The sequence below is a fragment of the Heterodontus francisci genome, chromosome 13, assembly GCF_036365525.1.
Source record: "Heterodontus francisci isolate sHetFra1 chromosome 13, sHetFra1.hap1, whole genome shotgun sequence".
Lineage (NCBI taxonomy): Eukaryota > Metazoa > Chordata > Chondrichthyes > Heterodontiformes > Heterodontidae > Heterodontus > Heterodontus francisci.
In genome coordinates, this window is record NC_090383.1 from 41428665 (window position 1) to 41452771 (window position 24107).

At 44.6% G+C, this 24107-nt stretch overlaps 2 long non-coding RNA genes across 2 annotated transcripts in view; one reads left to right on the top strand and one right to left on the bottom strand.

Annotated features, from left to right (window-relative positions):
• Window positions 1–3365: 3365 nt before the first annotated feature.
• LOC137376343 (uncharacterized) lies at window positions 3366–10738 on the bottom strand. The gene is made up of 2 exons (XR_010976185.1): window positions 9432–10738; window positions 3366–5715 (listed from the first exon to the last, which is right to left on the bottom strand). It is a non-coding gene; the product is annotated as an uncharacterized lncRNA (long non-coding RNA).
• Window positions 10739–10806: 68 nt separating this feature from the next.
• Window positions 10807–24107, top strand: part of LOC137376344 (uncharacterized) — a 50416-nt gene continuing 37115 nt past the window's right edge. Inside the window, exon 1 of the long non-coding RNA XR_010976186.1 lies at window positions 10807–10976. This is a non-coding gene — a long non-coding RNA (uncharacterized lncRNA). The remainder of the gene's footprint in view (window positions 10977–24107) is intronic.

Consider the following 24107-nt stretch of genomic DNA (forward strand, 5'->3'; position numbering starts at 1 on the left):
ACTTAAAAACAAAAAGGCTGGGTGTCTACTACAGGCCTCCAAACAGTCAGAGACAGCTAGAGGAGCAGATATGAAGGCAAATCTCAGAGAGGTGTGAAAATAATCGGGTAATAATAGTAGGGGATTTCAACTTCCCCAATATTAACTGGGATAGTCTTAGTGCAAAAGGCTTAAAAGGGGCAGAATTCTTAAAAAGCAGATGCATTTTGAGGAGAGCTTTTTGAGCCAGTATGTAGAAAGTCCTACAAGGGAAGGGGCAGTACTGGACCTAATCCTAGGGAATGAAGCTGGTCAAGTGGTAGAAGTGTCAGTGGGGGAGCATTTCGGGGATAATTACCATAACTTAGTAAGATTTAAGGTAATTTTGGAAAAAGGACAAAGATGGACCAGAAATAAAGGTACTGAATTGGGGGAAGGCTGATTTCAATATGATAAAACAGGATCTGGCCAAAGTGGACTGGGAGCAACTACTTGTAGGAATGTCTACATCACATCAGTGGGAGTCATTCAAAGAGGAATGAGTGAGAGTCCAGAACCAACATGTACCCATTAAGGTGAAGGGTAGGACTAACAGGCCCAGGGAACCCTGGATGTTAAGGGATATAGAGCATTAGATGAGGAAAAAAAAAGGAGGCTTACGGCAGATCCCAAGTGCTGAAAACAGTGGAGGCACTAGAGTATAGAAAGTGTAGGGTGGCACTTAAAAAAGTAATTAGGAGAGCGAAGAGGGGGCATGAAAAAACACTGGTGGGTAAGATAAAAGAAAATTCCAAAGCGTTTTATAAGTATATTAAAGGGTAAGAGGACAACCAGGGAAAGAGTAGGTCCCATTAGGGACCAATTTGGCAATCTGTGTGTGGAGCCGGAGGACATAGGTGAGGTTTTAAATGATTACTTTTCATCGGTGTTCACTATGGAGAAGGACAATGTAGGTGTAGAGATCAAGGAGGGGGATTGTGATATACTTGAACATATTAGCATTGAAAGGGAGGAAATATTTTGTTGTTTTAGCGGGCTTAAAAGTGGATAAATCCTCAGGCCCAGATGAGATGTATCCCAGGCTGTTATGTGAGGCAAGGGAGGAGATAGCAGGGGCTTTGACACAAATTTTCAAATCCTCTCTGGCCACAGGAGTGTGACCAGAGGACTGGAAGACAGCGAATGTGGTACCATTATTCAAGAAGGGTAGCAGGGATAGACCAGGTAATTACAGGCCGGTGAGTCTAACATCAGTGGTTGGGAAACTATTGGAAAAAATTCTGAGGGACAGGATTAATCTCCACTTGGAGAGGGAGGGATTAATCAGGGATAGTCGGCATGGCTTTGTCAGGGGGAGATTGTGTCTAACTAACTTGATTGAATTTTTCGAGGAGGTGACTAGATGTGTAGATGAGGGTAAGACAGGAGATGTAGTATACATGGATTTCAGTAAGGCTTTTGATAAGGTCCCGCATGGGAGATTGGTTAAGAAGGTAAGAGCCCATAGGATCCAGGGGAATTTGGCAAATTGGATCCAAAATTGGCTTAGTGGCAGGTAATGGTCGAGGGCTGTTTTTGCAATTGGAAGCCTGTGACCAGTGGTGTACCACAGGGATCGGTGCTGGGACCCTTGCTGTTTGTACTGTACATTAATGATTTAGACATGAATATAGGAGGTATGATCAGTAAGTTCGCATATGACACGAAAATTGGTGGTGTTGTAAATAGTGAGGAGGAAATCCTTAGATTGCAGGGAGTTATAGATGGGCTGGTAAGATGGGCAGAGCAGTGGCAAATGGAGTTTAATCCTGAAAAGTGTGAGGTAATGCATTTTGGGAGAACTAACAAGGCAAGGGAATACACAATGGATGGTAGGACCCTAGAAAGTACAGAAAGTCAGAGGAACCTTGGTGTACTTGTCCACAGATCATTGAAGGCAGCAGCACAGGTAGATAAGGTGGTTAGGAAGGCATATGGGATACTTGCCTTTATTAGCCAAGGCATAGAATATAAGAGCAGGGAGGTTATGATGGAGCTGTATAAAACGCTAGTTAGGCCACAGCTGGAGTACTGTGTCACCACACTATAGGAAGGATGTGATTGCACTGGAGAGGGTGCAGAGGAGATTCACCAGGTTGTTGCCTGGAGCATTTCAGCTATGAAGAGAGACTGAAAAGGCTAGGGTTGTTTTCCTTGGAGCAGAGAAGGCTGAGGGGGGACATGATTGAGGTGTACAAGATTATGAGGGGCATTGATAGGATAGATAGGAGGAAACTTTTTCCCTTAGCGGAGGGGTCAAGAACCAGGGAACATAGATTTAGGGTAAGGGGCAGGAGGTTTAGGGGAGATTTGAGGAAACATTTTGGAATCTGGAACGCAAGGCCTGAAGAGGTGGAGGCAGGAACCCTCAAAACATTTAAGAAGTATTTAGATGACCACTTGAAATGCCATAGCATACAGGGCTAGGGGCCAAGTGCAGGAATATAGGATTAGAATAGTTGGGTGCTGTATGGCCGGCACAGACACGATGGACCGAAGGGCCTGTTTCTGTGCTGTATAACTCTATGACTCTACAAGATGGCTTCTTCAAGCTTGTTCACACTCCAGGATTTCAAAGAAAAGGTTTTTGTTTCTTTCTAACTCAGTAAAAACATGACATCTGTTTATACCATTTTCTTTTTTGGTCACAATCTATCTGCTGTTTTATGACCACCCAGTTGTTTAAACCGATTGCCAAACAGAGGTGAGAGCCTTGTGCCCTTTCACAGCATACTATTATTTCCTATCATTGTTGGAGGTGAGAAATCTCATGCTTTTTCACATCATCATTGCTTTTCCTGAGCCATAGTGTTATTGTTATTTGGGCGGCGCAGTGGTTAGCACCGCAGCCTCACAGCTCCAGCGACCCAGGTTCAATTCTGGGTACTGCCTGTGTGGAGTTTGCAAGTTCTCCCTGTGTTTACGTGGGTTTTCTCCGGTGCTCCGGTTTCCTCCCACAAGCCAAAAGACTTGCAGGTTGATAGGTAAATTGGCCATTGTAAATTGCCCCAAGTGTAGGTAGGTGGTACAGCTGGGGATGTGGTAGGAATATGGGATTAGTGTAGGATTAGTATAAATGGGTGGTTGATGGTCGGCACAGACTCGGTGGGCCGAAGGGCCTGTTTCAGTGCTGTATCTCTAAACTAAACATTTGATACTCACTATTCATCTTCACATTCATATTCAAAAGGTAGATTATTAAGCTTTTTAATTATTAATTTTAATTAAGATACATGCTATTGTTATATTCCAAAAAGCCTGTTGGTAAAGGATGATACTGTAGCCAATCTTTACTCAGTCTTGTGAGAAACGTAGCCCACTTAATAATAATTTACACCAAGTCAAACTCTGAAGAAGTAAGTTTATTTAACGTTCTTGCAAGATCGGGTGTCCTTCAAGCAGGCACACCGATCAACATATTCAGTTCATGTTTATACAATACAAATCCATTTGTCCACGCCTTTATTTTACATTATTGGTTATAACGTACTATGACACTAACCTATCCTCTGGTTGCTACAGTCTCCTCCTCTGTTTACTTCTCCCCCTACTCTAACTTTCTAACCCCTGACTCTTGTTTTTGTTTTACCTTATTTGGCTCTCCATTCTTTTGCAAGCCTCCTGTGTGTGTGTTAACTTGCAGCTGTCAGTTACTCATTCACTACATCCTTTGTTCTAACTCTTGCTGTTTTTCTTTTCTCTGCATAAGCACAATTTTTAACTGCCGTACTGTCTAAAGGTCTTGACTCACATCCCCTTATCAGTTCCCTTGTTCAGTGATTTCATTATGTTGTGTAGAAATGACTTCTTGGTAATTTTCCACAAGCTGTGGAAACAACATTTCAGTATTTTTTATTCTCACAATTCCCCCTTTTCTTTTACTTAATCCTTGTTGTTTTCTACATACTGAGGAGGGGTCTCATATGTCCTCTCAAATCCTCTGAGCATTATTTCAGCCGCCTTCTCAATGTCTGTATTCCTGTTGATACTATCCATTCTGTCATTTGGTTTCTGGCCTTGAATTCATCAGGTACCCCTCTTGGGACCCCTATGGAATCCAAGTACACCTGGTCGTCAAAAGAGTTCGCTATCGCTTCCCTTTTACCCCTTTCCCTCGTTATTATCTTTTGTTTCTCAAATGCCAAGGTGAATGGTATTGCCAATTGAACAATTGCGCACGTCCCCTTCCACTGGGAGGGTAGGGTCTGTCTCAGGATTTTTCCTCCGCAATACCACCATAAATCCGTTCTGGGGACATTCAATGATGAGTAGTTCCCTCCCCTGACTCTTCCAGTTACGTCCTCAGTCTCTATGCATGACTTCAACTCTCCCATATTTCTGGTTAGCTCTGCACCGTGTCGACTTACGCATGATGTGTGATTCACACTGGTGGCTAAAAATGAAGGGGGAGTCCTTGAATCTTTTTTCTCTAGGGGAGGGAACATTAATGACAAGGATATGCAAGTTTGAATACCCCAAGCCGTCTTATCCTGATATAGGGCTAACATGCATTCCATGCCCTTTCGGTCACGCTCCCACCCCAGCGGGAAAGGTACTACTTGAGATATCGGTCTACCAGATGCACAAGCATAGCAATTGTTTTTGTTCAAACTTTTTAACAGTATATTTTATCCATTCTACCCAGGCATTTGTGTCCCCGTAACCGGTTTCTATCTCAATTGTCTTTCTCAAGTCTTTTACCTCTATTATTTTTACTATGTTAGGATCGTTATGAGAGGTCCCTTTTAGTTTGTTAGATGGTTTACCAGTCTTATCTATTGTTACCTGAAAACAACATTTTAATTCACCTTTCTTTTTCCCTTCTCTAACTGTTACTCCAAACACCTTGTTGTCTAATTGGAAGTGGGTAATTTTGATTTGTCGTTCTTCTGTTATTGAGCCATTCCGATGGCGTTGGATGGATATTCCACCAGTCGTTTCTGTCCACTCGGTTCTTTTTATTGTCAAATATATAGGGTTGCATTCCTTATCTGGACAATCTGGGCCTGGTTTTATGGGGCTCTGGTGAATGGATATAATCGGTGGGAGTGGGTCTCCTGTTAGTAGTCCATCCCCATAATAATGGAGGTACTCCACATGATAATTTCTTTGGTTATGTATGCCCCCACATGGGATTAGGAAACATAAGTCTACTTCTACCACCTGAGGGTCCTGGCTCTTGGGGATTTCTGTGTACCGTTGTCCCCGTCAGTTCCGTCCCACATTGTTATTTTTCCCATTACTGGCATGACTAATACTGCATACAAAAACATCCAACCCATTTTAATCTGGTTCTGATTTCCTGGCTACTTTTGAAAAGAAAGAGAGAGAGAGAGAAAGAGAGAAAAGACACACAATACTACAGACAGTATTTCCGCGCTCGCGCCGCTATATAAAAAAAGTTTGTTACTCAAAGTCTTTTTAGCTTTAGTTTCAATGATTCTTCTGTTAATTCGGTTGTCCAAGTTCCTTCCTCGGCCGGGGGGTTGTACCGGCCCCTTGATTCTTGTGTCGTGTGTCCAACCTCTTTCTGCCGTTCTTATGGCTGTTTCAGTGGTCAGGAGAGTCTGGTGTGGTCCTTCCCAGTTCGGTTGTAGTTTAGTCTCTTTCCACGATTTCACCAGAACCCAATCTCCTGTTTGGATCTTGTGTACTGCAAATTCGAGAGGTGGGGTCTGTGCTAACAGACCTTGCTTCCTGAGGAATGACAATGAGGAAGACAACGCCAGTATATAGTTCTTTAGAAACGAATCTTTAGTTTCTAAGGTTGGCATCTCGCCCCTGGTTCCCATATAGGGTAATCCGAATAGCATTTCATAGGGGGACAGTCCCACATCTTTTCTAGGGGCTGTCCGAATTCTGAGTATCGTTATAGGTAAACATTTTGTCCAGGGTAACCTTGTTTCAAGTACCAGTTTGGACAGGTGTTTCTTTAAGGTCTGATTCATTCTTTCCACCCGCCCCGAACAGGGAGGGTGCCAAGGGGTATGGAAGTCCCATTGGATTCCCAATCCCCTAACTATTTCTTGTAATAGCTTCGAGGTAAAATTACTTCCTTGGTCTGAATCTATGTTTTCTACAATTCCGTATCGGGGAATTATTTGTTCCAATATTACTTTAGAAGCTCCTCCGGATGTAGCTGCAGTCATGGGATAAGCTTCCACCCACCCTGTCAAATGGTCTACTAAAACTAGAATGTATTTCAGTTTCCCTACTGGGGTTAATTCAGTAAAATCTACCTGTATACTTTGGAATGGTCTCAGACTCAGTTGTCTCCCTCCCAACACTCTTTTTCTCAAAGACTGTTTGGTTATCTTTTTGCAAATTAAACATCCTTCGCAAACCTGTTTGGCAATAGTATAAATCCCTTTACACCCATATTTTCTTAAAAACAAATCGCACCTTGCTTGGGTTCCCCAATGACTTCCTTGGTGTAGATTAGTCATTATTTCCCTCATGATGGGTTTATTCACTACTTCCCTACCATCAGGTAGGATCCATTTCCCGCTAGGTATCTCGTTGACCCCCCACTTCACTAATTCCTCTTTCTGAGCTTCTGTAAAAATAGGGTTTACTGAGGGTCCGATTAAAGCTGGGGTTAGGATGTTTATTGGTATTGGCTGAGGGTTCAAAGCCGCTTACTTTGCTATTTCATCTGCCAATCGGTTCCCTTTTGCTTCAAATGTTTCATTTTTCTGGTGCCCATTTATATGGACCACTGCAATTTCTTTTGGCAATAATAAGTTACTCAAGACTTATTCTACCAGCTCCTCATGGGCCAATTCTTTTCCTCTACTGTTTATCAGACCCCTTTCCTGCCAGATTTTTCCAAATGTATGTACCACTCCAAACGCATATTTGGAATCAGTATATATCGTTCCTTCTCTCCTTTCCAGATTTTTAAGAGCCTGACTTAGAGCATATAGTTCACAAGTTTGGGCAGACCAGGTATTGGGCAATCTGTCTGCTTCAATTACGCTATTTTCTTTCCCGTCAATTATAGCGTACCCATTATGTTTCTTTCCGTGTATTACTCGGGAGGATCCGCCTATGAACAAACGATATCCTGCATGAAGGGGAATGTCTCTCAAGTCCTCTCTAACCTTTGTCTGGTATTCTATAATATCTAAACATTGATGCTCAATGTCTTGGCATCCCCCTTCTTCTCTCCATAAGAAGGTGGCTGGATTTAGACAGGGGTCTGTTACAATTGTCAAGTCATCTTTTTCCAACAGGATTGCCTCGTATTTTAGGATCCTTGAGTCGGTCAGCCAACGTCCCGCTTTCTGACTCAGTATCATTCTCACCTGGTGAGGAGTACTCACTACCAGGGCTCCTCCAAAGGTCAATTTTCCACTTTCTTCGACCAACAGTGCTGTGGCTGCCACAGCTTGCACACACTCTGGCCATCCCTTTTAACTATTTCATTGTGGTTTCTGCCACTTAAAATCAAAGTTCAGCAAAGCTACTATTCCTAACTTGGCTATATTTCCCATTAAGCATAGTGCCATGCCTTTCTGCTCACTTCCACATTCCCCCCTTTTATCATTCTATGATAACCTTCTCTCTACTGATCAACTTATATATGATTATATATATTCACTAGGATTATGTGGATCTATTTACTCAAATAACATTTAAACAGTATAATATAAAAGCAAATATAAAAAACTCAGCAACTGCTTAATTAGAAGGGTAGGCTGAGCCACCCTCGAACAAGGGGGCGTGTATTAGCCTGGTCGGTATGTTTTTCATTCTAACTTTTCCCTAGGATTGTCATGTCTGGGTGATAAGAAGAGTGCTGTTGAAGTATAATGTCTCTCTCTCGCGCTGTACCAGCTGCAAGGCCAAGTTGCCTCTGCAGTCCTGAAGTTATGAAGTCATTTCTGATAAGCTGTCCCTCCCTGCAGCACTGAAGCTAGCTTGTTAGCAATACATGATTGATCAATTGTTCCATCTTAAATGTTCCCATGTAATTCTGTTCTTAAAAATTCTAAAATCTAAATTCTGTTCTCACAGTCCCCCCTTTGATTCTTCAAAACATTTTAAAAAATCATTCCCTTGATCCCACCTAGGTGCCTTTAATGGTCTCTATTTGTCTAGAAACAGCCTTCACCACCCAGAGGGGTCGCACTCAATACGTCGCCTGCTTGTGCCATAAGAGGGGCCTGCGGTAACTCTGTAAAGGCGTAAGTTTTGCAGGGGCTTCAACTACTTGTTTACAACATAAAAGGGTGGAACACTTGTACAATTACCATCTCATTTAAGCTTCACTGTTTTTCTCTGGCTTCATCTCTATTAACGAAAACTTTCTGCGCTTCTCTGAGCAGTTCGTCCAATTGTTTTTCACTCCATCCATCTATCTTTTGAATTTTCTTTTGGATGTCTGGCCATGATTTTGTTACAAAATGGACTCGAAGGAGTCCTTGGGCAACCGGGTCTTCTGGATCTAAACATGAATATTTCCTCATTGTGTCCCGTAATCTCTAAGAAATTTGAGGGAGTCTCATCCTTTTCCTGTCTTACTTCGAAGGCCTTATTCAAATTTTGTGATTTCAGGACAGATTCCCTCATGCCTTTTACTATCAGATTTCTAAGGTCTTTCATCTGGCCCCTATGGCCGACGTTATTGTTCTGCCACTGCGGGTCTTGATTAGGGTATTTTTGTTCGGCTGGTTCATTTCCCCCTACCCCGAGAGGGTTTTCTCTTTCCCAAATTTTCATTGCAGACCGTCTAATCATTCCCCTTTCTTCACTCGTAAATAATATGTTCATAATGGACATTAATTCCGTCCAAGTATATATACTTGGACCGAGAAATTGATCTACTTGGTCTGCCAATCCTAAGGGGTCTTCTACGAGGACTTTCATTTCCTTTTTAAACACTCTTGCCTCTCCTGACGTTAATGGTGCACTAACAAATCCAATTTCATTATTTCCTATTGGTACCTCTCTCAAGGGCATCATTGTCTTAGGAGACTCGCTGTCTCTATCGTCGTCATTATCGTCGGGTTTAGGGGTGGTCCTTCTTGCTGTCCTTAGATCATATTTGGGTCTTTTTCTCCTTGGTTTTTGACTCTAAATCCCAATACTCCAACATCTGTCCCAATGGACTTTCTGGAGGGATATTGCCGGCAGACTTTCCTTGTCTCCCATCGTCTTCCATTTTAGACGATTTATTTCCCATGGTCTACAGTATTCACCTCCTAACTGAAGGGTCTGATACCCTACGGTATTCACCTCCTAACTGAAGGGTCTTATACCCATACAGTACTCACCTCCTAGCTGAAGGGTCTTATACTGCAGGACTGTAAAATTCACTCCTCAAGGACTTTACAATTAGTACTTAGAAGGTCTTATCCTACAGTTTACCAGTATTCACCAATATAATACTTAAAAGTCGTTTTTCTTACCTTGGTCCGTGCACGGAGTTGCCTGACTTCACGTGTGTACCTGCCGCACTAAATACTCGTTCAGAGTGACTTCCCTAGGATCGTTTTCAGTCGATTACTCGGGTCCGCTACCGACGAGAGAAACGAGACCGTTTTTAAATTAACGGGACGCGTCTTCTCGTCGGCCGCGGTCCCGGCAATGATGAAGAGATCCCGGACGAGCCCCCAATTGTGAGAAACGTAGCCCACTTAATAATAATTTACACCAAGTCAAACTCTGAAGAAGTAAGTTTATTTAACGTTCTTGCAAGATCGGGTGTCCTTCAAGCAGGCACACCGATCAACATATTCAGTTCATGTTTATACAATCCAAATCCATTTGTCCACGCCTTTATTTTACATTATTGGTTATAACGTACTATGACACTAACCTATCCTCTGGTTGCTACAGTCTCCTCCTCTGTTTACTTCTCCCCCTACTCTAACTTTCTAACCCCTGACTCTTGTTTTTGTTTTACCTTATTTGGCTCTCCATTCTTTTGCAAGCCTCCTGTGTGTGTGTTAACTTGCAGCTGTCAGTTACTCATTCACTACATCCTTTGTTCTAACTCTTGCTGTTTTTCTTTTCTCTGCATAAGCACAATTTTTAACTGCCGTACTGTCTAAAGGTCTTGACTCACATCCCCTTATCAGTTCCCTTGTTCAGTGATTTCATTATGTTGTGTAGAAATGACTTCTTGGTAATTTTCCACAAGCTGTAGAAACAACATTTCAGTATTTTTTATTCTCACAGTCTTATATTTATTTAGAGTGAAACATTACAAGCAATATGTCTCCTAACCCACACACTTTCAGTGTCTCCTTATATGTGCTCAAATAAGACCCCAATTAATGCCCTCCACCTGCACATAATTAAATAAAATTGATGTACAATTGACAGTTATCTCCTTCAGAAGCATGAAAGCACCATCATTGCAGGGCAAATAGTATTTATGAATACTGAAGAATTTGTTTTGAACGATATGGCACATACGAAAACAGTGTACACCTGCCGCTTTACTTGAAGTTTTAAAAAGCGACAAGGGTCAGTAACGTTGGTTTCAAAATAGGTAAAATATAGTCCAATATATAATCAACTACATTTTAAACATATTTTATTATGTCAGAAAAGCAATTAGTGGCTGTTTTGAAAACAAAGAGGCTGAATTTCCAGAGGCGATGTACCGCATAACTGCTGTAACTTTGCGGAACAGCTGTGGAAACTTAGGGAAAATGCATATACATTTTAAAAGGGCCAAATTTTGCGATAAAAGTAAAAGAAAGGCAAACCGTGCTCACCGTTATTAACATGTCGACACAAATTCCAACTTCTGCGCTTGCGCAATTATTAAGTAAATCAGAATGTTGCTTTCCAAGATGCCCTGCTTTAGAGGCCTACTTTAGGTTGGGAAAACGAACCGCCCGAGTCCCTCCACTTTTGCCCCAAGCCCGACTCGGCCATCCGTTAATTAGTGACGACACTCACTAACTGCGCAGACTCAATTATGTCCACGACTCCCAGCTCAGGTAAGTTTTTTTTATTTTTAATGCATACTTCCCTGCTCCTCCAAAAGCTGTATGAGAATGGCGTCTCGCCGAGACTCTAACCATTGCAATATATGGAATGGTGTGCAGTTGCTGTACTTACATGAAGTTTACACACTAAGCTCACTTAGAAAAAAATTGGGATTGTCTATCCCATTCTAAGTGTTCTTTGTGCGGCAAGCCTTAATTACTAAGAAACAACCACCCTCGGTCTGAAAATTAATTAAACCCAGTATGTAGTTTCATTCTTTCAGATACTAATTATTGTTGGAGATTTAAATGCATATATGGCTGGAGATAAGGTACAGGAAGGAGGACTTTAGATTCCTGAGGCATTGGGAGAATAGGAACTGTACAAGCTGGACGGTTGCACCTCAATAGGACCGGAACCAATATCCTCAAGGGCTTGGGCTGGGTGGGGGTTGCTAATGTTGTTGGTGGAGAGTTTAAACTAGCTTGGCAGAGGAATGGGAACCTGAAATTGGATTCAGAAGGGAGAAAAAGTTATAAATAGAAAGCAGAAATTAGTCAGTATGTTTGGAAAGCAGAGGAAACAGGGGAGTTTGGCAATGCTAAATTTAAATGCAAGAAATCTAGCGAATAAGACATACGAGCTAAGAGCACAGATTGATATGTGAGAATGTGATATTCCAGCTATTGCTGAGACATGGCTGAAATGATATCTCAACATTCCTGGTTATGGGGTTTTCAAATACAGTATAGAGGGGGATTAAAAAAAAAAGAGGGAAGGTCACAAATTGATTAAAGAAACAATTATAGCTGTGAGGAGGGATGATATGGTGGAAGGATCATCAAATGAGGTCAAATGGGTTGAACCGATGAACAAAAAAAAGGAAGTCACACTACTGGGAGTGTACTATAGACCCCCAGTCAGAGGGAGATAGAACAACAGATATGGTGAGAAGTGCAAAAAAAATAGGGCAGTACATACGAACATACAAATTAGGAACAGGAGTAGGCCACTCAACCCCTTGAGCCTGCTCCGCCATTCAATAAAACCATGGTTGATCTGTTTGTCACCTCAATTCAACGTTCCCACCTACCCCCGATAACCTTTCACCCCCTTGCTTATTAAGAATCTATCTACCTCTGCCTGCAAAATATTCAAATAGTCTGCTTCCACAACCTTTTGAGGAAGAGAATTCCAAAGACTTACGACCTTCTGAGAGAAAAAGTTTCTCCTCATCTCTGCCTTAAATGGGCGACCCCTTATTTTTAAATAGCGACCTCCTACAGACCGCATGGATTGGTTGGAGCAGCAACTGGATGCACTTAGGAGCATGCAGGTGGCAGTAAGTGTCATAGACAGGAGTTTTAGAGAAGTGGTTACACCCAAGGTGCAGGCTGATAGATAGGTGACCGCGAGAAGGGGCAGGCAGTCAGTGCAGGAATCTCCTGTGACTGTCCCCCTCTCGAGCAAGTATACCGTTTTGGATACTGTTGGGGGGGATGGCCCATCAGGGGAAAACAACAGCAGCAGCCAGAGCAGTGGCATCAAGGCTGGCTCTGTTGTTGAGCAGGGAGGGGCAAAGCGCAGAAGAGCAATAGTTATAGGGGACTCTATAGTCAGGGGCACAGATAGGCACTCTGTGGACGTGAAAGAGACTCCAGGATGATATGTTGCCTCCCTGGTGCCAGGGTCAAGGATTTCTCTGAACGTACAGGGGGCATTCTGAAGGGTGAGGGTGAACAGCCAGAGGTTGTGGTACACATTGTTACTGACGACATAGGCAGGAAGAGTGACAAGGTCCTGCAGGGGGAGTTCAGGGAGTTAGGTAGAAAGTTAAAAGACAGGACCTTGAGAGTTCTAATCTCAAGATTATTCCCTGTGCCACGTGCCAGTGAGGCTAGAAATAGGAAGATAGTGCAGCTATGTATGTAGATAGTGTCTGAACAGCTGGTGCAGGAGGGAGGGTTTCAGATATCGGGATCTCTTCCGGGATAGGTGGGACCTGTACAAGAAGGACGGGTTGCATTTAAACTGGAGGGGCACAAATATCCTGGCTGTGAGGTTTGCTAGCGTCACTTGGGAGGGTTTAAACTAGTGTGTCAGGGGGGTGGGAACCAGAGCAGTAGGATAGCAGGTGAAATAACTGAGGGGGAACTGAGGGCGGTGCAGTGGTTAGCACCGCAGCCTCACAGCTCCAACGACCGGGGTTCAATTCTGGGTACTGCCTGTGTGGAGTTTGCAAGTTCTCCCTGTGTCTGCGTGGGTTTTCTCCGGGTGCTCCGGTTTCCTCCCACAAGCCAAAAGACTTGCAGGTTGATGGGTAAATTGGCCATTATAAAATTGTCCCTAGTACAGGTAGATGGTAGGGAAATATAGGGTCAGGTGGGGATGTGGTAGGAATATGGGATTAGTGTAGGATTAGTATAAATGGGTGGTTGATGATCGGCACAGACTCGGTGGGCCGAAGGGCCTGTTTCAGTGCTGCATCTCTAAACTAAACTAAAAAAACTAAACTAAATAAGGCCAGTAAGACTAAGAGGAAGAGCAGGCAGGGAGATGTTGCTGAGCACAGCGGGATTGGTGGTCTGAAGTGCATTTGTTTCAATGCGAGAAGTATAGCAGGTGAGGCAGATGAACCAAGAGCTTGGATTAGTACTTGGAACTATGATCTTGTTGCGATTACAGAGACTTGGTTGAGGGAAGGACAGGATTGGCAGCTAAATGTTCCAGGATTTAGAAGCTTCAGGCGGGATAGAGGGGGATGTAAAAGGGGTGGGGGAGTTGCATGACTGATTAAGGAGAATATCACAGCTGTACTGCGGGAGGACACCTCGGAGGGCTCATGCAGCAAGGCAATATGGGTGGAGCTCAGGAATAGGAAGGGTGCAGTCACAATGTTGGGGGTTTACTACAGGCATCCCAACAGTCAGTGGGAGGAAGAGGAGCAGATATGTAGACAGATTTTGGAAAGATGTAAAAGCAACAGGGTTGTTGTGGTGGGTGATTTTAACTTCCCCGATATTGACTGGGACTCACTTAGTGCTAGGGGCTTGGATGGGGCAGAATTTGTGAGGAGCATCCAGGAGGGCTTCTTGAAACAATATGTAGATAGTCCAACTAGGGAAGGGGCCGTACTGGACCTGGTATTGGGGAATGCGACCAGCCAGGTGGTTGAAGTTTCAGTAGGGGAGCATTTCGGGACCAGTGACCATAATTCCGTAAGTTTTAAGGTACTTGTGGGTAAGGATAGGAGTAGTCCTCGAGTGAACGTTCTAAATTGGGGGAAGGCTAATTATAACAATACTAGGCAGGAACTGAAGAATTTAGATTGCGGGCGGATGTTTGAGGGTAAATCAACATCTGACGTGTGGGAGTCTTTCAAACGTCAGTTGATTAGAATCCAGGACTGGCATGTTCCTGCGAGGAAGAAGGATAAGTTTGGCAAGTTTGGGGAACCTTGGATAACGAGGGACAATGTGAGCCTCGTCAAAAAGAAAAAGGAAGCATTCGTAAGGGCTAGAAGGCTGGTAACAGACGAAGCCCTTGAGGAATATAAAGAAAGTAGGAAGGAACTTAAGCAAGGAGTCAGGAGGGCTAAAAAGGGTCATGAAAAGTCATTGGCAAACAGGATTAAGGAGAATCCCAAGGCTTTTTATACGTATAAAAGAGCAAGAGGGCAGCCAGGGAAAGGGTTGGCCCAGTCAAGAACAGAGGAGGGAATCTATGCGTGGAGCCGGAGGAAATGGGCGAGGTACTAAATGAGTACTTTGCATCAGTATTCACCAAAGAGGAGGACTTGGTGGATGATGAGTCTCGGGAAGGGTGTGCAGATAGTCTGGGTCATATCGTTATCAAAAAGGACGAGGTGTTGGGCGTCTTGCAAAGCATTAAGGTAGGTAATTCCCCAGGGCCTGATGGGATCTCCCCCAGAATACTGAGGGAGGCAAGGGAGGAAATTGCTGGGGCCTTGACAGAAATCTTTGCATCCTCATTAGGTGAGGTCCAAGAGGACAGGAGAATAGCCAATGTTGTTCCTTTGTTAAAGAAGGGTAGCAAGGATAATCCAGGAAATTACAGGCCAGTGAGCCTTATGTCAGTGGTAGGGAAATTATGAGAGAGGATTCTTCGGGACAGGATTTACTCCCATTTGGAAACAAATGAACTTGTTAGTGAGAGGCAGCATTGTTTTGTCAAGGGGAAGTTGTGTCTCACTAACCTGATTGAGTTTTTTGAGGAAGTGACAAAGATGATTGATGAAGGAAGGGCAGTGGATGTTGTCCATATGGACTTCAGTAAAGCCTTTGACAAGGTCCCGCATGGCAGACTGGTACAAAAGGTGAAGTCACACGGGATCAGAGGGGAGCTGGCAAGATGGATACAGAACTGGCTCGGTCATAGAAGACAGAGGGTAGCAGTGGAAGGGTGCTTTTCTGAATGGAGGGATGTGACTAGTGGTGTTCCGCAGGGATCAGTGGTGGGACCTTTGCTGTTTGTAGTATATATAAATGATTTGGAGGAAAATGTAGCTGGTCTGATTAGTAAGTCTGCGGACGACACAAAGGTTGGTGGAGTTGCGGATAGTGATGAGGATTGTCAGAGGATACAGCAGGATATAGATCGGTTGGAGACTTGGGCAGAGAAATGGCAGATGGATTTTAATCCGGACAAATGTGAGGTAATGCATTTTGGAAGATCTAATACAGGTGGGAAGTATACAGTAAATGGCAGAACCTTTAGGAGTATTGACAGGCAGAGAGATCTGAGTGTACAGGTCCACAGGTCACTGAAAGTGGCAACGCATGTGGATAAGGTAGTCAAGAAGGCATTACGGCATGTTAGCCTTCATCGGTCGGGGCATAGAGTATAAAAATTGGCAAGTCATGCTGCAGCTGTACAGAACCTTAGTTAGGCCACACTTAGAATATTGCATGCAATTCTGGTCGCCACACTACCAGAAGGATGTGAAGGCTTTGGAGAAGGTACAGAAGAGGTTTACTAGGATGTTGCCTGGTCTGGAGGGCATTAGCTATGAGGAGAGGTTGGATAAACTCAGATTGTTTTCACTGGAACGATGGAGGTGGAGAGGCGACATGATAAAGGTTTACAAAGTTATGAGTGGCATGGACAGAGTGGATAGTCAGAAGTTACTTCCCAGGGTTGAAGAGTCAGTTGCTTGGGGAAATAGGTTTAAGGTGCGAGGGGCAAAGTTTAGAGGGGATGTGCGAGGCAAGTTCTTTACACAGAGGGTGGTGAGTGCCTGGAACTTGCTGCCGGGGGAGGTGGTGGAAGCAGCTACGATAGCGACGTTTAAGAGGCGTCTTGACAAATACATGAATAGGATGGGAATAGAGGGATACGGACCCGGAAGTGCAGAAGGTTTTAGTTTCGACAGGCATCAAGATCAGTGCAGGCTTGGCGGGCCGAATGGCCTGTTCCTGTGCTGTACTTTGTTCTTTTGTTCTAGATCCACCCTGTTAAGACCCCTCAGGATCTTAAATGTTTCAATCAAGTCGCCTCTTGCTCTTCTAACCTGCAGCGGATACAAGCCTAGCCTGTCCAACCTTTCCTCATGCCCATTCCAGGTATTAGTCCAATAAACCTTCTCTGAACTTCTTCCAATGCATTTACATCCTTCCTAAAATAAGAACAATACTGTAAATAGTACTCCTGATGTGGTCTCAACAATAACTTCCCTACTTTTGTATTTGATTCCCCTTGCAATAAATGATAACATTCTATTCGCTTTCCCAATTATTTGCTGAACCTGCATACTAACCATACTAACCCAAGTAAGGGATTTCAACTACCCAGATATTAATAGGACAGAATTAGTGTGAAAGGCACAGAGGGAGCACAATACTTAAAATGCATTCAAGTGAACTTATGTACCAATACATTGCAAGCCCAACAAGAAAGGGAGGTTCTGGACTTAGTTGTAGGGAATGAAGCTGTGCAGGTGAAAAAGGTATCAGTTGGGGAACACATTCGTGGAAGTGATCATAATATCGTTAGATTTAAGGTAGTGATGGAAAAGGACAAAGATAGACCAGGAATAAAAGTTGTCAACTGGGGAAAAGCTAATTTACTCAGCTGATTTAATTAAAGTGGACTGGAAACAGCTACTTGAAGGTAAATCAGTGCTACATCAGTGAGAGGCAATCAAGGAAGAGATAGTGAGGGTTCAAAGCAAGTTATATCCCTCAAAGAAAAAGGGTGGGATTAACAAATCCATAGGCCACTGGATGCCAAGAGACTTAAAGGAAAGGATAAAGAAGAAAAAGGGAAGCTTATGAGAGATAGGGCAGGATTTAATGGGCCCCCTGAAGATCAGCTAGGAACATAGAACAGTACAGTACAGGCCCTTCAGCCCATGATGTTGTGCCGAACCTTTAACCTACTCTAAGATCAAACTAACTACCTACCCTTCATTCTACTATCATCCATGTACCTATCCAAGAGTCGCTTAAATGTCCCTTATGTCTCTGCTTCTACTACCACCGCTGGCAGCGCATTCCACGCACCCACCACTCTCTGTGTAAAGAACCTACCTCTGACATCTCCCCAAAACCTTCCTCCAATCACCTTAAAATTATGCCCCCTGGTGATAGCCCTTTCCACCTTGGGAAAAAGTCTCTGGCTATCCACTCTATGCCTCTCATCATCTTGTACCCCTCTATCAAGTCACAGCTCATCCTTCTTCGCTCCAATGAGAAAAGCCCTTGCTCCCTCAATCTTTCTTCGTAAGACATGCCCTCCAGTCCAGACAGCATCCTGGTAAATCTCCTCTGCACCCTCTCTAAAGCTTCCACATCCTTCCTATAATGAGGCGACCAGAACTGAACACAATATTCCAAGTGTGGCCGAACCAGGGCCTTATACAGCTGCAGCATGACCTCGTGGCTCTTAAACTCAATCCCCCTGTTAATGAAAGCCAACACACCATACGCCTTCTTAACAACCCTATCAACTTGGGTGGCAACTTTGAGCGATCTATGGACATGGACCCCAAGATCCCTCTGTTCCTCCACACTACCAAGAATCCTGTCTTTAAGCCTGTATTCCGCATTCAAATTCGACCTTCCAAAATGAATCACTTCACACTTTTCCAGGTTGAACTCCATCTGCCACTTCTCAGCCCAGCTCTGCATCCTGTCAATGTCCCGTTGCAACCGACAACAGCCTTCCACACTATCCACAACTCCAGCAACCTTTGTGTCATCGGCAAACTTGCTAACTCAGCCTTCCACTTCCTCATCCAAGTCATTTATAAAAATCACAAAGAGCAGAGGTCCCAGAACAGATCCCTGCGGAACACCACTGGTCACCGAGCTCCAGGCTGAATACTTTCCATCTACTACCACCCTGTGTCTTCTATGGGCCAACCAGTTCTGTATCCAGACAGCCAACTTTCCCTGTATCCTATGCCTCCTTACTTTCTGAATGAGCCTACCATGGGGAACCTTACCAAACGCCTTGCTAAAATCCATATACACCACATCCACTGCTCTTCCTTCATCAATGTGTTTTGTCACGTCTTCAAAGAATTCAATAAGGCTTGAGGCATGACCTGCCCCTCACAAAGCCATGCTGACTGTCTCTAATCAAACCATGCTTTTCCAAGTAATCATAAATCCTGTCTCTCAGAATCCTCTCCAATAATTTGCCCACTACCGACGTAAGACTGACTGGTCTATAACTCCCAGGGTTATCCCTATTCCCTTTTTTGAACAGGGGAACAACATTTGCCACCCTCCAATCATCTGGTACTACTCCAGTGGACAGTGAGGACGCGAAGGTCATCGCCAAAGGCGCAGCAATCTCTTCCCTCGCTTCCCGTAATATCCTTGGGTATATCCCGTCTGGCCCCGGGGACTTATCTGTCCTCATATCATTCAACATTTCCAGCACATCCTCCCTCTTAACCTCAACCTGTTCGGGCATTTCAACCTGTTCCACGCTGTCCTCACAAATGAACAGGTCCCTCTCACTAGTGAATACTGAAGCAAAGTATTCATTTCGGACCTCCCCTACCTCCTCCGACTCCAGGCACAAGTTCCCTCCACTATCCCTGATTGGCCCTACCCTCACTCTGGCCATCCTCTTGTTCCTCACATAAGTGTAGAACGCCTTGGGATTTTCCTTAATCCTGCCCACCAAGACTTTTTCATGTCCCCTTCTAGCTCTCCTAAGTCCATTCTTCAGTTCCTTCCTGGCTACCTTGTAACCCTCCAGAGCCCTGTCTGATCCTTGCTTCCTCAACCTTAAGTAAGCTTCCTTCCTCCTCTTGACTAGCTGTTCCACATCTCTTGTCATCCAAGGTTCCTTCACCCTACCATCCCTTCCTTGCCTCATCGGGACAATCTTATCCAGCAGTCGCAGCAAGTGCTCCCGAAACAACCTCCACATTTCTGTCGTGCATTTCCCTGAGAACATCTGTTCCCAGTTTATGCTGCCCAGTTCCTGCCAAATAGCATTGTAATTCCCCCTTCCCCAATTAAATATTTTCCCATCCCATCTGCTCCTGTCCCTCTCCATGACTATAGTAAAGGTCAGGGAGTCGTGATCACTATCACCGAAATGCTCTCCCACCGAGAGATCTGCCACCTGGCCTGGTTCATTGCCAAGCACCAAGTCCAACATAGCCTCCCCTGTAGTCGGCCTATCAACATATGGAGTCAGGAAACCTTCCTGGACACACCTGACAAAAACTGCTCCATCCAAACTATTTGCACTAAGGAGGTTCCAATCAATATTAGGGAAGTTGATGTCACCCATGACAACAATCCTGTTACTTCTGCACCTTTCCAAAATCTGCTTCCCAATCTGTTCCTCGGTGTCTCTGTTGCCATTGGGGCGTCTATAGAAAACTCCCAACAAAGTGACTGCTCCTTTCCTGTTTCTGACTTCCACCCATAATGACTCAGTAGACAAACCCTCCTCGACGACCTCCCTTTCTGCAGCTATGATACTATCCCTGATTAGCAATGCCACTCCCCCACCTCTTTTACCTCCCTCCCTATTCCTTTTGAAACATCTAAACCCCGGAACATCTAACATCCATTCCTGCCCCTGTGATATCCAAGTCTCCGTAATGGCCACAACATCGTAGCTCCAAGTACTGATCCATGCTGTAAGTTCATCACCCTTATTTCTGACACTTCTTGTGTTAAAATAGACACACTTCAACCCATCATAGTGGCTGCAACTTTGTCGTGTCAATTGTCTAACCTTCCTCACAGACTCTCTGCACTCTGTATCTGCCTGTTCAACAGCTACCCCATCCACTGATCCGTAGCTCCGGTTCCCACCCCCCTGCCAAACTAGTTTAAATCCTCCCGAAGAGCTCTAGCAAACCTCCCGCCCAGGATATTGGTGCCCCTCCAGTTCAGATGCAATCCGTCCTTCTTGTACAGGTCCCACCTTCCCCAGAAGGTATCCCAATGATCCACATATCTGAATCCCTCCCTCCTGCACCAGTTCTGTAGCCACGTGTTCAGCTGCACTCGCTCCCTGTTTCTAGCCTCACTAGCACGTGGCACCGGTAACAATCCTACTCTGCTCGTCCTGACTTTCAGCTTCCAACCTCACTCCCTATATTCGCTTTTCAGGTCCTCATCCCTTTTCCTAGCTATGTGATTGGTACCGCTATGTACCACGACCTCTGGCTGCTCCCCCTCCCCCTTAAGAATCCTGTGGACTCGAGGGAGGTGAGGGAACCCATAGAATTGTGATGGGAGGCAGTGTGGGCGGAGGGCCACCATCACCTTCCCATCACACCGCAATTAAGTTGGGGGTGGGAAAGGCCGAAGACAACCTTCCCACCCAGGCATCAATTGAAGCCCTTAAGTAGCCTATTATTAGCCACTTAAAGGCCTTTTCCAACCGCTGCTGGAATTAAGCCAGAGGCGGGGGTGGGGGGAGCCTCCCCCATGCAGGTGAAACACGGCAATCTCCTTGCGGGCTTGGGGGGACCTTCTCTGTGGGCAATCTGTGGCCCATGGAGGGCCTCTGCTGGCAGACAACCCACCTCCTGTAACACCCTCCCCCACGACACACACACATTGCCCACCCCCCCCCTCCTCCCCTGTCGGACTGGCTTCGGTGGCTCAATCCTCTCCAGGTCTCCAGCACTGAGCCTGTTCCCAGGCCTCCTGTAGTACCAGCTGTGGCCACCACTCCCAGTGGCGCTACTGATCTACTGAGCTGCTGGTCCTCTGATTGGCTGGCAGCTCTTAGAGGTGGGATCTCCGTCCTTAAAGGGATGGGGATCACAGTGTTGGGCACTTAAGTGTCTGAGTGCCTTTGAATTGCACCGGGGGGTCTCCGAAAGGCTGAGGTGGTGTTCCCCTTGCCTTTCGGCCCAGTGCTGGGAGCCCTGCTGGTGTGACTAGATCCAGCAACCCAAAAAGGGTAGGGGTGAAATTAGGAAAGCAAAGACAGGGCATGAGAAAATATTGGCAAGGAAAACCGAAAGATTTTTTTATAAGTACATAAAAAAAAACAATAACTAAAGAAAGAGTAGGGACTATAAGGGTAACCTGTGTGTCAAGGCGGAAGACATTGATATGGTTTTCAATGAATGCTTTGCATCTGTTTTCACAAAAGAGAGGGATGATACAAGCATTGTAATCAGGGAGGAAGAGTGTGAAATGTTAGATGAAATTAACATTGTGAGACATGAAATATTAAGGGGTTTAACATCATTTGAAGTGAATAAATCCTGAGGCCCAGACGAAATATATCTTGGGGTGTTAAGGGAAGCAAGAGAAGAAATTGCAGATGCTTTGACCATCCATTTTCCAATTCTCTCTGGCGTGTGGTGCCAAAAGACTGGAGGAATACTAACATTGCATCATTCTATAAAATGGGAGACCGAGTGATTACAGGACAGTCAGCCTAAACACGATGGTGGGAAAATTACAAGAACAATGACCTGGAGAATCTAAGTGAACTACTTATCCTGTCCCCATTAGCATTAAGGCATTACTTGGGACATTAAACTGGTGGAGACAAACCACTCAAACCTTTCACTTGAACAATGGGACCCTGGTTGAGAGAAGACATGCAACTTCATCAGTTCAAGAGGGAATACACACTGGTAACTGAATCACTGGTTGTCTGTCGGGTAGCCAGCCAGTTTTTCTCTGTCTGCACTCTCTTCAGCTCCGAGGTGACCACCTCCTGAAACGTGCTATCCACATATCTCTCATCCTCGTGAATGCACCTCAGTGGCTCCAGCTCTTCTCAAGTTCCAAGATTCGGCACTCGAGTTTTTGCATTTGGTGGCACTTTCTGCACCTGTAGTTTTCCAGGACATAGGCAGGGTCCTGGAGTCCCCACGTGGCACAGGATGTGCATTTGATGGGTGTGAGCAGCCCTGCCATGCCTCGAATTATTTATTTACTGCACTAAAATTAACACAATATGTGTTATGAATAAAATGAACAAACGGGTAACCACCGACTAATGGTATTTCAGCTTCTCTTTAGTATATAGACTTATATGTCAGAGCAAAATAAAAACCAGAAAAAAGAAAATAAGAAAGTAAGAATATACCCGCCAGATACTCACTGACTAGCTCCCAGTTTCTCGCCGATCTTTGTCCCCCTCATGCTGTTAGTAGTTTCGAAATCGCACCCAGCCAATCGCCTACCTGCTTCCCTGTGATGTCCACTTACCAGAACTAATGTACCTGACCACTATTGATATACCCTACCAATACTAAAATGTTACCAACAGTAGTAATAACCTCAGTAATAAATCTTACTGCTTTAAAATAGAACAGAATAGTAGACTCATCAGCTTGACTTCTGCTTGTCTGCCTTAATTAATTATAAGATAGTTACATAAATTTTAATTTTGTTTTTTTCTAATTTGTAGCTATTTACACATGCACCCTAACAGTAGTGCACTAACTCAGCTATTTACAGATACTCCCTAACAGCAGTTACTCACCAACCAATCACCTTACAGATTTCCTGTGATGTCACTGTTCACTTTTTTTCAATCTCAGGCATGCCTAGACTCCTGTCCACTGCTCTCCTGGAAGGTAAGTGCTCAAGACCCGCTGTGAATGTGGGAGAACTCAACAAAATCCCTGACAGTTACCAGGATTTTGTATCCAAAGGAAAAGTGGCCCAATACCCCTCCAGTGAGGCAAATAAGCCTATAGTCAAACTTAGGGATACAGGGGCCACCCAATCCCTTCTTTACCCCAGAGAGTGCATCGAATGCTGACGTATTAGTAAATGGTACTGGTACTTTTATATCAGATGCACCTGGAGTGTGACCCTGTTTCAGGACCAGTAACCGTGGGGATTGGTCCTAGTTTACCTGTGGACGGGGTCAACCTGCTCCTTGATAATGACCTGACGGGAGTGAAGGTGATAGCTTCCCTCGTGGCCTTAGAGAGACTGAACGACGTCAGAGACTGAGAGCTGTTACAGGAGAAGGTACCCATTTTCCCTGTGTGGTGACCTGGTCCATGGCCAAACAAGTTCTGTCAGAGAAGGCTGAACTGGCACTGCGGCTGTATGACCCTACTGTCTGGTTATCCAAAACCTTCTTCAGGAATTTAGAGAGACCAAAGGATGTGTAGAACAGGTCTTCCTCAGTCAAGGCTCAGCAAGCCAACCCAGTGTTAAAAAAGTTAGCACAGACTGCCCGAACTGAAGCTGAAGGCAGTTCCAGAGTGCTACTATTTAAATAATGAGGTGTTGAGGAAGTGGAGACCTCCCCATCACCAGTTAGTGGTGACCCCGAGGCACCATAGAGAAATATTGAGAATAGCCCACAAAATTCCAATGGCTGGATATGGCAGTATCCAAAAAACCCAAGCCTGCATAAGACAACATTTTTACTGGCCGCAAATCCACAAGGATGTGGTGGAGTTCTGTAAAATTTGTGACAATGCCAGGTTGTAGGGAAGCCCCAACCTGTAATAAAACCTGCACCCCAAATGCCCATAGAAATGTAGAAAAATAGCAGCAGGAGTAGGCCATTCAGCCCTTCGAGCCTGCCCCGCCATTCAATACGGCTTTTGGGGAACCATTCGGCAGAGTGCGGGTGGATTGTGATGGGTCCCTGTCAAAAATAAATCACCATTATGGATGTGATTTCCAGAAGCCATCCGCTTAAGAACT